Genomic DNA, 15004 nt, shown 5'->3' on the forward strand with positions numbered 1-15004 from the left:
AACAACAAGAATGACTTGACATTGCCATTTCATCATGCATTTCAAGTCATCAGTGTCATATCATGTCATGAGTCATCATATGCCACATCATTTTGTGGATTATGTAAATTCTTATTCGAAAATGTATTGTAAAGTGGAAGTCCAAAGGACATGTACAAAATATGAAGAGTCATGTAAAAGTCGAAAATTCATAGGGAAGTCAAACAGTCATGAGGGTAGTCAAAGAGTCACAAGGGAGGTGAAGGATCACCCCATTGGTTATATATACACCCTCATTGTACACCAAATGACTTTTCACCTTGGCTCCTCCCGCAAGGCATCCGAGAGACAAGCTAGTTCTTTTAGGGAGAAAATAGTGGCTCTAAGGCTCCACTATTGGAGCTAGTGGTGTTTGTTTTTTTTTTCCCATGGAAAAAGTCGTAATTTTATTCATAATGACAAAATTACATTTTGTAGATGCTTTAAAGCATATGCATATGGCCTGAACCTATTTTCACAGGATACTGGGCAGACAAAAAGTAAAGTAAAGTAAAGAGAATAACAGTGTGGAAAAAGATTGACTACGGTTCTTTTCTCGCCTTCTTCTTTTCCACCTTATGCCATCCTCCAGTATTTAGGCTGGCCGATATGATGGAAAGTTGGTTTTCAAAGGAAGTGTCTTTGTCAGATTCGGATCCTTCTGATCCATGGTTTCGCTTGATGCCCATTATTTCCTTTCCCGTTTGCTGGACTGATTTATGTTGTGTTTGTTTGCTAGGGTCTTCCTCCTCCTTTGGTGGGCTCTTCTGATTCTTTTGATCCTTTGTTTCTGCTTGGTATGCTGCTATTTCTGCATTTTATACTTCTTCCTCCAGGGGGGTTGTACATTGCCATCCTTTTGGTTGTTTCTGTTGCTTCTTGTTCCGATTGGGGGTTTGATTTGCTTTAGGACAGGCACTATGGAGGTTTCCTATTTGTAGACATCCACAACATCGGAAAGCTGTGTTTTCATAATCTAGTGGTTGTATCCACTGTGTGTTATTGAAATTCAAGTTGATGCTATCCGGTAGGCCCTCACTGAGGTCTACCTCGACACATATCCTGGAGAATGTTAAGATCCCTTTGGAGATTCTGTCCTCATCAGTCTTGAAGTATTTACCCAAAGCGTTCCCTATGGAAATTAATAATTTATGATGCCAAAAATGTAATGGGAGATTGTGTATCCTGACCCACACTAGCATCTTTGATACCACCACTGTATTGGCATCAAATTCCCGGAACCATGGGGTCATAAAAAGTCCTGCATTACCCCAAAACCATGGCCCTTTGTTGAGGATGTATTCTCTTTCTTGTTCTGTTCTGAATCAGACTATAAAAAACCCTTTTGGGCATAAGTAGATCTCGCAGTCTGGTGACAAGGCCTCATATATCCATTGGTGTAAAACATCAGCTTTTGGCCAGAATCCATTAAATCTACATATGACTGATTGGAATAAAGATCTGTAAATAGATTGTTTACCTCAGGCATGGCAATGGTAAATGTAGGATTCACAGATTTTGGTTCCACTATGTAGGGCCCCGGGAGCTCCACTGGTGCTGTAGATTTGACATGCACTTGACCCTTACCTTTGACTGCTTCCTTGAAGGAGCCTGTGCTTTTGGAGCTGGTTCCGGCACTTCCTCCCCTCAAACGCAGGTTAATTATTATGGTTGTGTCTGCGCTGATGGCATAGTCCTTTAGTGTGAGGTTGTCCTGTAGGCTATGACCTAAACAGATCAGGTTTTGCTAATGTGTTGGAATGCCTAGTTGATTCTGGATCTTGTTTTTAGCTCCTGGATCTTCCTTCCTTCCTGGATCCTCCAGCAAACCGTCTTGCCTTCCAGTGTTTTGATGAAGATTTGAATTGGGTCCTCTTTTTTTGGATATGTGTCCATATGCAGTGTTGCGATATCTGTTACCCAACTGTCTGAATTTATCAAATCTATTTGTCCCGTTGCTTTCTCACAGTGCTTCATCCTATTCTAGTCTGCTTGGTCGTCTCCGATCTGCTTGCCTGCCTGGCCTTTTGGCCATTTGAGTTCCATTTTTGGCAGATCTGGTGGGTGATATGAGAGGGTCGGCATAGGTGTTTGAGGTTTCCAATCTCCCAGTAGCTCTACCCATGTTTTACCTTCCCCTACATTTTGGGGCTGTGATCCGAGGCAGAAGGGTGACTTGTCGTGTGCAGGCCTCCAGATCTGGGCTTGGTGTGGCCCTTTTGGACTTCTGAATGCCGGATATGTCAGATTGAAAGCGGATATGTAGGTAATACTCCCATCCATAGAAATTAGGATCAACCCTGATCCATGCAATAGCCATGCAGGGGCAACATTTCCAGGCTCAGGTTTATGGCTAAGGTGCGCAGGGGGTGATCCGTCCTAGATCTCAGAGCCAGTAGCATAAATAGATCTAGCACTGTGAACTTGGTCATGGGGCTAAACGGTCACTTTGAAGCTGCCTTCAAAAACCCCTTCTTCCGCCTTCAAGATCGTTACTTCTCTGTTTTCCGCATGCCTCTTGCCTGCGCAATCGATTGTTATCTCTGCGGTTTTTGGTTTTGAAACAGTCGTTGACGCCTCGAGGGAGGGGTTGGACATCACAGGCGTGGTAGATCTGGGTTTGTGACTTTCTAGATAGCTTAGTTTGCCATCTTTGTGGTCTCCGTCACCTCTCACCATCCCTCGGTGCTCTATTTCGTGTTCTTCCTTCCCCTTGCAACTCGTATCACTCAAGGAGACAAAGACAACGACAACTCGTTGGAGAGCTTGAGCACTGGATCTCTCGGTAGTGAGTGAGGGAACTGCTCCGCCTTTAGAACTGCTGCTGCTCAGAGACTCCCATCCCCTGTAGCCAAGGTGCAGTATGAGAGAGGAGGATGCCCGAGAGTTCATGGCTGCAGACCCATTTTCTCCGAAGATGATTCTATTGTTCCCCTTCGAACGATATGTTTTGACCGCTAGTGGTGTTTTTTGTATACATGTGTCTTGAGAATTTTACTTAATATATGAAGCTTGATGGCCAGCACGTTCTTCATGCATGGATTATGAATATTTGTAAGACTATTATGTGAATGCTTGTAATTCATGTTTGTTTTCACCTATACTAAAGTAGGTGAAGTATTTCGGTTATTCTAGTGCTTATCATATTGAGAATGTGTTGTAATGGGTTTAATGATTGTTACATATTTATGGATTATTTCGCTGGATGTTAGAGGAATCTCTCATGTTTGTGTGTGTCTCCACTAGAGTGGTACTATTACCTCTCTCTCATAGGCTCACTTTCTTTTCCTCTCCGCAGTAGAAGAACCTCGACAAACCTATAACTAAATTCTCACCAAGCATACTTACTTGCTTTTCGAAGGCACATATGCATTCCTCTCTCTTGTTGATAGTTAGAGCCAAGTCAAACCTTTAAGAAAACGGTAACCAAGCCATATTCCGGATGGGTCTCCTATCCCAAATGAGTGAGGTCTAATTGGGACCACATATCGGAGAGACCCCTTTGAATGTTGGCAGGTCCAAGACTGTCAACAAAATTCCAATAATTACTTTGTGCATTCCATTAAGCAAATGGGGATGGTAGGAAAATTTCTACGAGATTGTTATAAAATTGTTTAAAAGATCATACCAATTAGCTTGTTATGTTATATATGGTTTATTATAAAATAAATATTTAATTTAAGTTGTGTAAACTTGTGAGTTTAAGTAATTATATAAACAAAATTAAGGGGTGATGGTAGTGCAAGGGTTTGAGGCCGAAGGGCCATAAATCATACAAATATATGGTTGTTTGATCCTTGCACCCTCCAACATAGTCTGACATGCACTACATTCTCCTGTGCCAAGTCCTCTTCAACTACATTGATGTATGTCAATCTGGTGGACTACTTTATTGACTCATTGGAGGGATTGCAGGTATGGTCAACCCCACACTCCATATCACCTTCACAGTGATCTTCACCCATCGTAGCAGCACAAACCCTACTATCACATTATGCTCCTCCTAACTCTTCAATGACAAGACCATCATCCTCAAGTGCAGTTTTGATGGGGGAATCCATCAAGCATGATAACCTTATGATGAAGGGTGATCTCCACTATATTTCTATTAATCCCATTCTCAATGTTATTAAAATTTCCCCTTTATATTTGTTTCCTCCTATCACTAAATATCTACTCGCGCTCCAATCCTTGCAAGAGGATGCCTCTTTTGATCATTCCACTTTTCACACCTCCTTTCCATGACCAATTTCTCTCCCCTGTCACTCTCCCTTCATACCACAAGCTACTTTCCTTAGAAATTTTATAATGTCAAATGTGTTTAGCATTTGTGGTAACCCTACTCGACCTACCTCCCTCATGGTTCCACCTGTTGATGCCCCCAAAACATAATATGAAATGCATAAAGAGAAAAGTGGATGAACCAAGTTTGGTTATGGGGAAGGACATGTAGATGCATGCCATGCATAAAGTCGAGGAATATTCCATCATTGGTAGATATGCTAGCGATAGGGTGTCGATAGCCATTCTCAAGAAATGGATATAAATGAACTTGTCATCGCTTCTTGGTAATATGCCCCGTCTCATGGTCCTGACAAAAGGATGGAGGGGTTGCATAATATATTTAGTGGAGGATTCTCAAAAGATCCCGCAAGGATGTTAGCATTGGGGTTCATAGGTCCTCTACATTAAAAAAATGATCAATAGACTTCGATGCTCACTGAGGAAAATTGGTTGTTATTCTAATCTGGGTACAACGACCTAGTTTTCAAATAATATTTTTGTCTAAGGATGTTTTTGAAAAAATTGTGAATAAACTTGGTTTCTTCTATGAATCCATCCTCTCTTTTCAATATAATGGAAATATGGGCATCGCCTGTATTTTGGTATGCTTAAAAATCTCCTATGGACTTCCTGATTCTATTTCAATTAACTCAAGGTACCCGATACAAAATTAAACTTTTCACTATAAGGGCATACCCTTCAAATGTGGATAATGCCATGCTAATGGTCACTTGGGTAAGGACTACCCTCTTGGAAGATCAAAGATGACAATTGGATTATGAAGTATTCTCTTTGTTTAGTCACTCCTCCCCATATCTCTTTGACTGCCTAGACTCTAATGTCTCTCTCAGAAGGCTCACCTACTACATCAACAACTAACATGGAGGTTATGCACAACATTCCTTCATGAAATTCCATATAGGAATCTCTCAAGGAGGATGTACCTATTGTGCCTACTATTTCTTTGGAGTGTTTTCCATCTCCATGTATGCATATTTCCCCTACCCCTCCATTGTCATTTCCTTTTATTTGGCTTGCTACTCCACCTCCTCTTTCGACTCGCTCTCCTCCTATCCTCTAGGGACCTTTTGTCCTCTCTCTCAAAGCTCTCCATTCATACCTCTTCTCCCCTTCTCTCCTTCAACTCTTCCATACCCTCTTTTCCCTCTACCTTTCCTCTTTCCCACATTTCCATTCTCCCATTTTGCAGTATGGAAGCTTCAACTGCTCCCCATCCCTCTTCCCCTCATTATAACCTTCACTCATTTTTTAAACCCCTACTTCACTTAGATTTAAATTCCTTAGATGAATTATGTCCATAGCTTGGAAATGGTCTAGGCTTTCTGGATGAAGGGGATCCGAAGCCATCTAGAAGAAGGAAAATATTTCTCCCTCTGTCACAATAACAAGTGAATTTTGAAATACACACAGGGTCCAACCCCTCATATGATTCTTAAATGAAATTTTTATCCCTTAATTGTTGGAGGCTAGACAACCCCTTAAAAAACTAGCAACCAAAAGACTGATTGAAGTGCATACTCAATAAATTGTCTTTCTGCAAGAAACCATTATGGAAGGAGAGAAGGAAAAATATATTCTAAGGAAAATCCTCATCCACTAGGACTTTGATGCTCTATATGCAAACTGGAGATCGAGAGAGATCATTACAAGATGGAATGTTATTAGTATGTAGTTAAATTTGGCATGGTTCATCCAATTAGGGTTACCTTTAAATCTTCATTCATTAAAATATCTTGATATATCTTTCATTTTCTATAATATCCATCGACCATACTCGGATAGGAAAGAATATTGGGAAAATTTCTTCAAATTTCCTCTTGTTGACTCTAACAAATCAATTATGGGTAGGGACCTAAATTTTTCTCTTGGGAATCCATAACTTGGGCCCCCTTGGTCCTCCTAAATCTCCTCTTCGATTTATTCATTAAACATTTATATTAAGTTAGTCTCATCAACATCATCCCCCAAAAAATTTAACCCACCTAGGCGAAACAATAGATTTAGCATGAAAAAAATTGAAATATATTTGAACCCTTTCCTCATATTTAAGGCTCTTCTCAATCTCAATATTCATATGTGCTAGTGGGTCTTTATGTGTTGTGATTCTATTCACAATCCCATTCTCCTTTAATTTGATTCATTACTCCCAAACACCCTTCCCATTTTAAACTGAGTTCTCACTTGTTTAGAGATCCTTCCCTACATGATGTCATTAAATAGGATTGGTATCCATTATCAACTGATTCATTGGAATCCTCTTCAATCCAGTTCCATATGAACCTAAAAATTACCAAAGTCGCCATATCAAAGTAGGAGAAGCAAGAATGGGGTGTGATACATAAACGCTAGCAAACATATAAGCAAAACTAAAGGATTCCTTTGAACAAGGCATTTGTAAGGATGGATTGGTATACCAAAGGGAATAGACCACAAATCTTGAAGCAAAGAGAAGGAAAATACTTTTGGATAGAGAAAAAGGTTGGAGAATGAAGAGCAAAGCTCTCTAGTTAAAAATTTGTGATCAAAACACCAAGTACTTCCACATAATTGCAAACCACTTGAAGACCATAAATAATTTGGGAGATAAAAAATCATGATGGATCCATTGCCTCCATCTTATAAGAAATTCCCTTGGAATGATATAGATATTTTAAAGAGATCTTTTATCCAGGTAATATAGAAATGATTGATTAGATTTTAAAAGTGACATGAATCTTTCCTAATTTTGTAAATGAAGAAGGAAACAACATTGTTATTAATCCCACCCCCGTGGATTAATCTCTACTAAATGGGAGGTATTATTTTTAATTAACCCAACCTCCCACGTCTTATTATGACGACGAGGTTACAAAATTATTCCTTTTCCAAAGTTAATAGAACTAATTTTGGGCAACACCATTGTGTTCAGCTGATCAAGAGCTCTTTAGCGATATAAACTTTTCCTCAATCCAACCTATGGGTTGCAAGTTATGCCCATTTGAAGTCTAGGCCTCTTAACCCCTTGCCACATTAGCAAGGATTGACCATGTGGAACCGATGTAGGCATTGCCACCTCACATGAGGTTCAACGTCATGCCCACCACGTCATAACACCACAACACCATCGTGCCACACCCCTGACATTATGTTTCAATCATCCATGGTGTGGCATAATTTATTTTTAGTTAGGTAATGGAGATAATCTCCATCCTGTGACTTCTGTTGCTTCCATAACTTTTGTCTATTCCATGCCCTGTAGCAGAAGGGCACAAAAAAAGTCACTGGGGTTTGTGGTTTGCTATGACATGTCACCTAGCCACGTCATTGATGACTTCAATACCATGTGGAATTTCCCAAGCCAACTGGCACCATGAAAACATTGCCACGTGTACTCTAAGTACCACATCATCTTAATTGTTATGTTACTTACCCTTATTGCATCTTGCTGACATTAGGGTGACATCATCTTGCCACATGGCATCCTCTAGTGGCACCACATGTCATCAAGAAAGCAACCACTTAGCCATCCATAAGGCCATATCTATCTACCACATGTGATGTTGACAACGTGCCACATTGGAAACCTAGCCATGTCACAAGTACACGTCATCCATGTCCCATGTGGCATCCACTACCTCAACTTTAGTCATGGGTCCCATTGGGTCCTTGACCTCCATGCAAATCATATTTTCCCATTTAAAGATGGGAAGGGCTTTCTATCTCGCCCTTCATCAATAGTTTCAACACACCCACATGGGGTGAAACCATTATCTTTCCTTCGTGACGCGATGGAAAGTGTTGGTGACAGGTGGCAGGTATTTCCCTGACCTGTGCCTTCTATTGTTTCCCCCAAAGCCTCTTGGAAGGCTTGGCGTAGCACGATCTGAATATTCCACAACAGGTGATGGGGAATTTCCTGTCTCATGCCCCCGTTAACTTCACGTTTCCTGTCATTTCACAGGTTTTGTCAATAGACAACAAGTTTCCCATCCTGCGAAGGCACATATTTGTTCCCCAAGACATAAATGTATTCATCTCCCGATGGGCATTTCTAATCCTACATGGGTTATAACTCTATTTCATGTCTAGTAGGGTTCATTAATTCCAAGCACAAGCCTATCGTTTAATGAATACTAGGCTTAGAAGTCTCGAAGACTTCAATGACTTGTGAAGCTATTCTAGGTGACGAGTAATGCTCAACACCCTTATTACAATAGGTATGAATCCTTCATTCCCATGCCAACATTCTAAGCATTAAACATGGTCATAGTAGGGAAATAAATTTGTCAACATGCCTTCCCACAGACATCGAACTCGACATGAACTCGGTTAAGTTATAACTACGGCTTAACTATGACTCTAGATACACATTGTTCCATTAATCACATAAAGGAACTAACATGCACTATCATATCCACTAATATATTTTGCTACACATAACATAAACAAAAAAATTCCATCAGTCCATAAATAACAGATATCCATGATATTCATAACATATCAAGTAATAGAAATCACACACAATGACAATCAACTGAACTCAACAAATAACAATACATACTAGGTAAGTAACCCTGTATAGAGGGAAGTATTAGTAGTCACAAGTAACTGAAAATCCCTCTTAAACCATGAGAAGAATCACATATGCATCTCATTAAAGGAAATGAAGAATAACACCATTCCTTCATAAGAAAATACATTCATTATTATAACCCATAACAACATCATTCAACATTCATAATGCAACAAAAGCACAAATAGATACACTTATCTGTATATCTCAATGAATGAAAATTGAGGGAGGGACTTTGACTCTCCACCGAATCGTAGGCTAGCTACACTACAATATTTATTGTAGTTGATCACCCCCAATCTAGATTGAGAGGCTGATGAGGTACATGGTCAAGAGTATTCTCACCAATAACCAGTTAACAAATAGTAAGGAGAAGAGTCCACCCTCTAGGTGATTTATCAGTTGCCTTCAAGATTGACACCACAATGATCCTTGTCTAGTAGAATTCAACCACGTAGAAGACTCAATGAGTTTTAGCCTAATGTTAGGAGAATGAGTAAACTATGTTGGTGGTTTATCAATTGACTTCTTTTCACTAACACTATAGGGGCCAAGAGTACAATTATCTAGGTGATTTATCAGCTAATTGAGATCACACATAAGTGTTTTATCAACCTCAAGGCTAGCACTTAGTGGTTTATCATTCTTCTCATATAGTACCTAAGTGTCTTAGCTTGTCAAATGGTTTAGACATAACTAACCACCCAGTGGTTTATCAGAGCTAAGGCTAACACTGAGTGTTTCAACTCCACTTAACTCTCACTGGCCAACCGAATCACAGGCACGCACACATGCCTTAGCAAAACACTAGGAATATTATCCCAAAACCAAAACACATGTTATACTAGGTTATATCCACTTGGAAGATCCACATCCTATGCCAATTTCAAGCTTTGTGTTCTCTCGCCTTGCACCTTCACTATTCTTTTCTTTCTTTTTCTTAACAAGCTCTCTCTTGCTTGACACCACTACACAATGTCTATTCATATATGTGTGTCTTGCATCTATGATTTCACCCCTTGTATCCCATCGCACCTTTATTCTCATTCTTTTCCATGCGTGTTGACCATGTTGATGCTTCCACAAGAACCGAGATTGCAAAGGCTCGTCCTTCACTCAAAAAACCCATTACCGAATTCAATGCTTGCACCAGTATTGTCATCAATCCATCAAGGAGATAGGTGGTGAAATAAATACAAAGGATTTGGTTTACAAGCAACTTATCCTCCTTCGACCTTTGAATCCATGTCCACTTCCCTCAGCTAGTCAATGTTTTACATTTCCACCATAATTCCATGAATTACAATTCAAATGAATGTTTACAAGAGGAATAACAAAAAAGGATGTCACAGACACCCTAATGGTTGAGGTTAAAAAACATTAAATAAATTTTGTCCTCCATAATTTTCAAAATTGGAAGATCCCTAGACTAAATGGTTTCCTCATAGAATCTTATCATGAATGCCATGAATGCGATGGTGACGATATTTTGAAGGTTGTTGAATTTTCTAGAACTTTTGGACAAATCCTAGCCCCCTTCAACACCACTTATATTGTTGTGATACTAAAATCCAATAATCTTGACTCCTTTTATCTCTTTAGATCCATTTCCTTGTGTAACACCATCTACAAGATTATTTCCAAAGTAGGTTCTAATTGTCTGAAAGACATCCTCTCAAAACATATCTCCCTAGAACAATTTGGTTTTTTGGAAGGAAGCCAAATTCATGAAGCTATACACCTCACCCAGGAAGGTTTGCAATCAATCCATTCTAACCATAAAAAAGTAGTTCTATAAAAGGTAGACCTATTAAATTCCTTTGATGCGGTAAATTGGATATATATCATCTTCTCTTAATTCATCTGGGCTTCTACCATTCATTTGTCTCCTGGATACTAAATTGTGTCAACTCTACACATTTTTCACTTATAAAAACTAGAGCAACCTCCCATAAGGCTTCCCATTATCCCACCTCCTCTTTCTCCTTGTAGTAGAAGGGCTTAGTAGACTCATTTTAAATGCAAAGCACAAGGCTTACTTAAGAGGAATATACATAACCCCGCAATGTACCTTGACAAACTACTATTTGTGGATGATATACTCATTTTTTTTGAAGGTAACCTGGATCGTTTACAATATTTGAAGGATCTACTATACACCTTCACTTGGAGTGCATGTATTGTTGTAGCACAAAATGACCCAATCAAAAACTTTGACTTCTTCATATTTACTTAAAAAAATTGTTGGCTTCTTTCTCTTTTCAAACTTTTATTCAAATGTTCTCATCTCTTTGGTATGGTTTTGGAAGGGCTCCATTTTTCCATCTCTTTCCAGTAGTCATCTCAATCTAAATGAGAAGGCATTCATCCCAGACCTTTTGAGAACTAATGATTCATATCAAGAGTAGTCACATTGGCTTGAGGTGTCTCATCTCAATCTAAATGAAAAGGAATTCATCCCAGATCTTTGGAAAAATAATGATTCATATCAAGAGTAGTCACATTAGCTTGAGGTCTCTTATTATCATGTGAGGGTCAAAATGGTCTCAAACTCCACATTAGGCTTATACATTTGAAATGGGGTGAAGTCTCATCATAATGTCTCATACTCGATATAATAACAGATCATTTGGCTTGTTGGCAGCTTAAACATTGTAGTGGTATCAAGATTAGAGCTTAAAGCACAAAGCTCACCCCTTCCCACATGTGAATTTCACTCTTAGCTATGTATTGAATGTCTTTGTTTGACTATGTTCTAGCATTGTGGGATTAAGCAATTTACATCTCTTTCACATTTTTGTGCTGAAGTTATTGTGCTGGTATAATTGTTCTTTAATGAGTGGTTTGGTCTGGCAGGTTTTAGGACTCATTATGCACCTATAGATAACATGGATGTGATGGAAGAAAGACGATTCTATGGGGCATATGAAAGGTGGCAAAGGATTTGTCTGTCATAGCTCCAAAAACTCTACACAAATAATCATTGTTGAATTTGATACATTCAAAAATGCAAATCCAGAGGAGTACCATACGACAAATCCTCATGATTTGGATGATATTCGATGTCCTTCTTGATAACAGTTCTGCCATCAGCATGGGTTACAATGAAAGGAGTAAGCGATGAAAAGATTGATGATTAGTTTTACATTGCAAATATGATTTAAATTGATCTTGGACCCCCCTTACATGCGAGGGCTTGAACGGTGGGGGGGGGGGGTGGGGGTGTTTCCTATTTTTGTTGGTTAGTGCTAAAACACTTTTGAAATGTGGCAAGCAATGAACCATATCACCCCCAAGTGGTTTCCAATACCACTATGGGCCCCCTCTTCTCGATTTCACTTATTGGCTTCAAAAATATCGCTACTATGCACATCAACACATGGCCCAGACATGCCAACATTCACGATGAGTAGTGGTTTTCCAATTTTGGAGTCTAGCGATGTGATTGCGAAGCCTATCACTATTCGAGTAGTTTCCAAAGGCCTCTTATTTTGAATTTTCTCATAAATAATCTTAATGTACAAATACGACTATTGGGAGCGTGCCTTCAAGTCAGGCCCTAAATGGAGTAAAGAAGCATTGGTTGGTGAGTTTGAACTCGTGGTGGAACCACTAAAAAATTGGTACTTGTTCTCTCTGTCATGGTTCCTTTCCTCACAATAGATTCATTTTATTGGTCATGTAGTGATGAAAATTATACCATGCATAGTCTTGTATATAGAGGATTGATCCCACCCTTGGCAAAAGAATCGGTAAAAGAATCTGATTATGAATCTATCGAGGGCCAACAATACACCGGTAGCTAAGAATGGAGTCCCATTATTTAGGTTTCCCAAGCTTTACATTGATTGATCTTATGGATGATTTATCAAGCCCATTCTTGGAGATTGATGAAAGAATTTGACTCTCCAAGGTTGCACCCAGAGTATTAGTAGATGTAAACTATGTTACTAGAAATGAGAAACAAGAAACATAGTTTCGAGGTTTTGCATTCAAGAAACCATGAGAGAGAAAAAAATAAGGAAAATATGAAAAACATAAAAAAAAAACATTCATTATTTAGATAAATGAAATTGTAATAATCACATAGTTGATCAAATAACATGTCTCATTAGTTAACATTGTAAAATTTTAATAGTATTTTGTACAAACCTAGCTAGAAAGATATTTAGTTCAGCCTTTGAAGCCAAGAATATATATGCCACAGGTGCCTGTTCCAGTTAAATATGTGTTACTATTCATTTCAAAAGTTTATTTGATGAATAATGTAGTTATATGTTACCTGTTTGCAACTGTTACAATGCTTAGGGAAGTCAACCGAGTAAATAGATTAAATTCAACTCTTAAAATTAAACCCAAAGAAAAAATAGATCCAATACAAAATCCATGGAATTTATCTATCAAATGCTAGTGGTAGGATAATTCTCAAAGGGTTTTCTTTATCCCTTCTATCTCATAAATTTGACGAGTAGATAGGAAAATTTCCTATCGTCAAGCATCTTGCATTAGTGAACTTATTAAGTCGTACAATCCCCTTGAATTAGTGAACAATGTTGGCACTAAAATCAGTCCAATATTTCCTTGCAACTTGCATCATCGAAGTTCTCAAGGATGTCAGTTCTCAAGGAAGTCAATCAAGGATGCCACTCGACTTTCCGTGTTAAATTAAATAAACAAGAAATTCTAGGGGCTTCATCAGATGCGTTGAATCTAAATCCAAGTAAAAATTTATAAACCCTTTGTTGGCAATCTGCAATCAAACAGGCTGTAAAGTGTGCATGGTTTAAGATAGGTGGCCCAAGTCACCTTCCAAAAAGGAAATGGAACATAAATTTTTGAGCTATGAAAATCAAAACAAAAACGGATGTAGAAAACGACATTTTCCGTCTCGTTGCATTTCTAGAGCATTTTTTTTTAGCAATGGTGGATACCGTCTCATTTCTGGTAATAGACATGTAATGTCGACTAAGGATGTGGTCCAATCTCAGTTAGGACTATGTACACAGGAGAGCTGCTCCAAATGCGATTTGTTTAGGTGAAAAAAAGTAATGTGGATTAGTCAACTACAATATTGAGATTCAAGATCTCTACACCAATCATGATTGCTCCAACGACTATGCATATGATATCCCATTCCAAAGGACAACTAGCTACAACAAGGGTAGCATCATACTTTCAATCAATATGGATACAGAAAAGGGTTCATGACTTGCATCATATGCATCTAAAACTTTGGATAGTTATTTTAGTTGGAAAGATATCAAATGGTTGCAATCGCTTACAAGTTTGCCAATTTTGATCAAGGGAATACTAACAGCTGAACATGTTGAATTGGCCGTATAAGTTGGCTTTGTTGGAATCATTGTTTCGAATCGTGGTGCTAGTCAACTTGATTTTGTGTCATCATCAATTGTTTCTCTTGAAGAGGTTACTAAAGTTGTATAAGGAACAATACTTGTATTATTTGATGGTTGGATCCATTGTGATACAGATGTATTTAAAGCATTGGATATTGGGGAACAGATAGTTCAAGGCCAATAATTTATGGTCTAGCATTGAAAAGGGAATATGGTGTTAAAAAAGTGATGGGGAGGCTCTAGGACAAGCTTCAACTAGCTATGTCACTTAGTGGGTTGTCGAGTAGAGGATATCATTAGATCTCATATTCAAACTGAGTCCAACAAGAAGTCCCGAAGACAATAATTACAAAGGGTGAGTACCGACCCGAGCATACTTCTAATGGGTTACCTGAGAACAAGGATATTTCAAATGGTTCAAAGGAGTCATGAACGAAATATTAGAAAGTGATCACAATAGAGTGATCAAAATGCTTAATGCATGTGTATGGAGAAGAAAAAAACACTCAACTTTCATAACCATAGTTAAATCCCTACATCATGCCAAAAAATGGATTCAACATTGTTTTAGGAAGCCAAATTCGAGCACACTTTGCAATGACAAATTAGAACAAAGTCTTCACCCAATTATCAACTACCCACAAAGGTGCTCGAACATGGGTATTTTATTATGGGCTGCCTACTCTTACAAAGAAATTATGTTCACTTTTGCAAAAATTTAACCATAACTCAACCACTCATTTTGAATTCCACAAGGACAATTTCTAGCATA

At 38.6% G+C, this 15004-nt stretch overlaps 1 pseudogene; it reads left to right on the forward strand.

Moving 5' to 3' along the window:
* The window catches only part of LOC149167848 (peroxisomal (S)-2-hydroxyacid oxidase GLO3-like), a 31280-nt pseudogene extending 16702 nt beyond the window's left edge, over positions 1-14578 (forward strand).
* The last annotated feature ends 426 nt before the right edge of the window (positions 14579-15004 follow it).

Source organism: Pinus tabuliformis, chromosome 5_1 (genome assembly GCF_031772625.1).
Source record: "Pinus tabuliformis cultivar Carrire ecotype Pingquan chromosome 5_1, CPIR1, whole genome shotgun sequence".
Taxonomy (NCBI): domain Eukaryota; kingdom Viridiplantae; phylum Streptophyta; class Pinopsida; order Pinales; family Pinaceae; genus Pinus; species Pinus tabuliformis.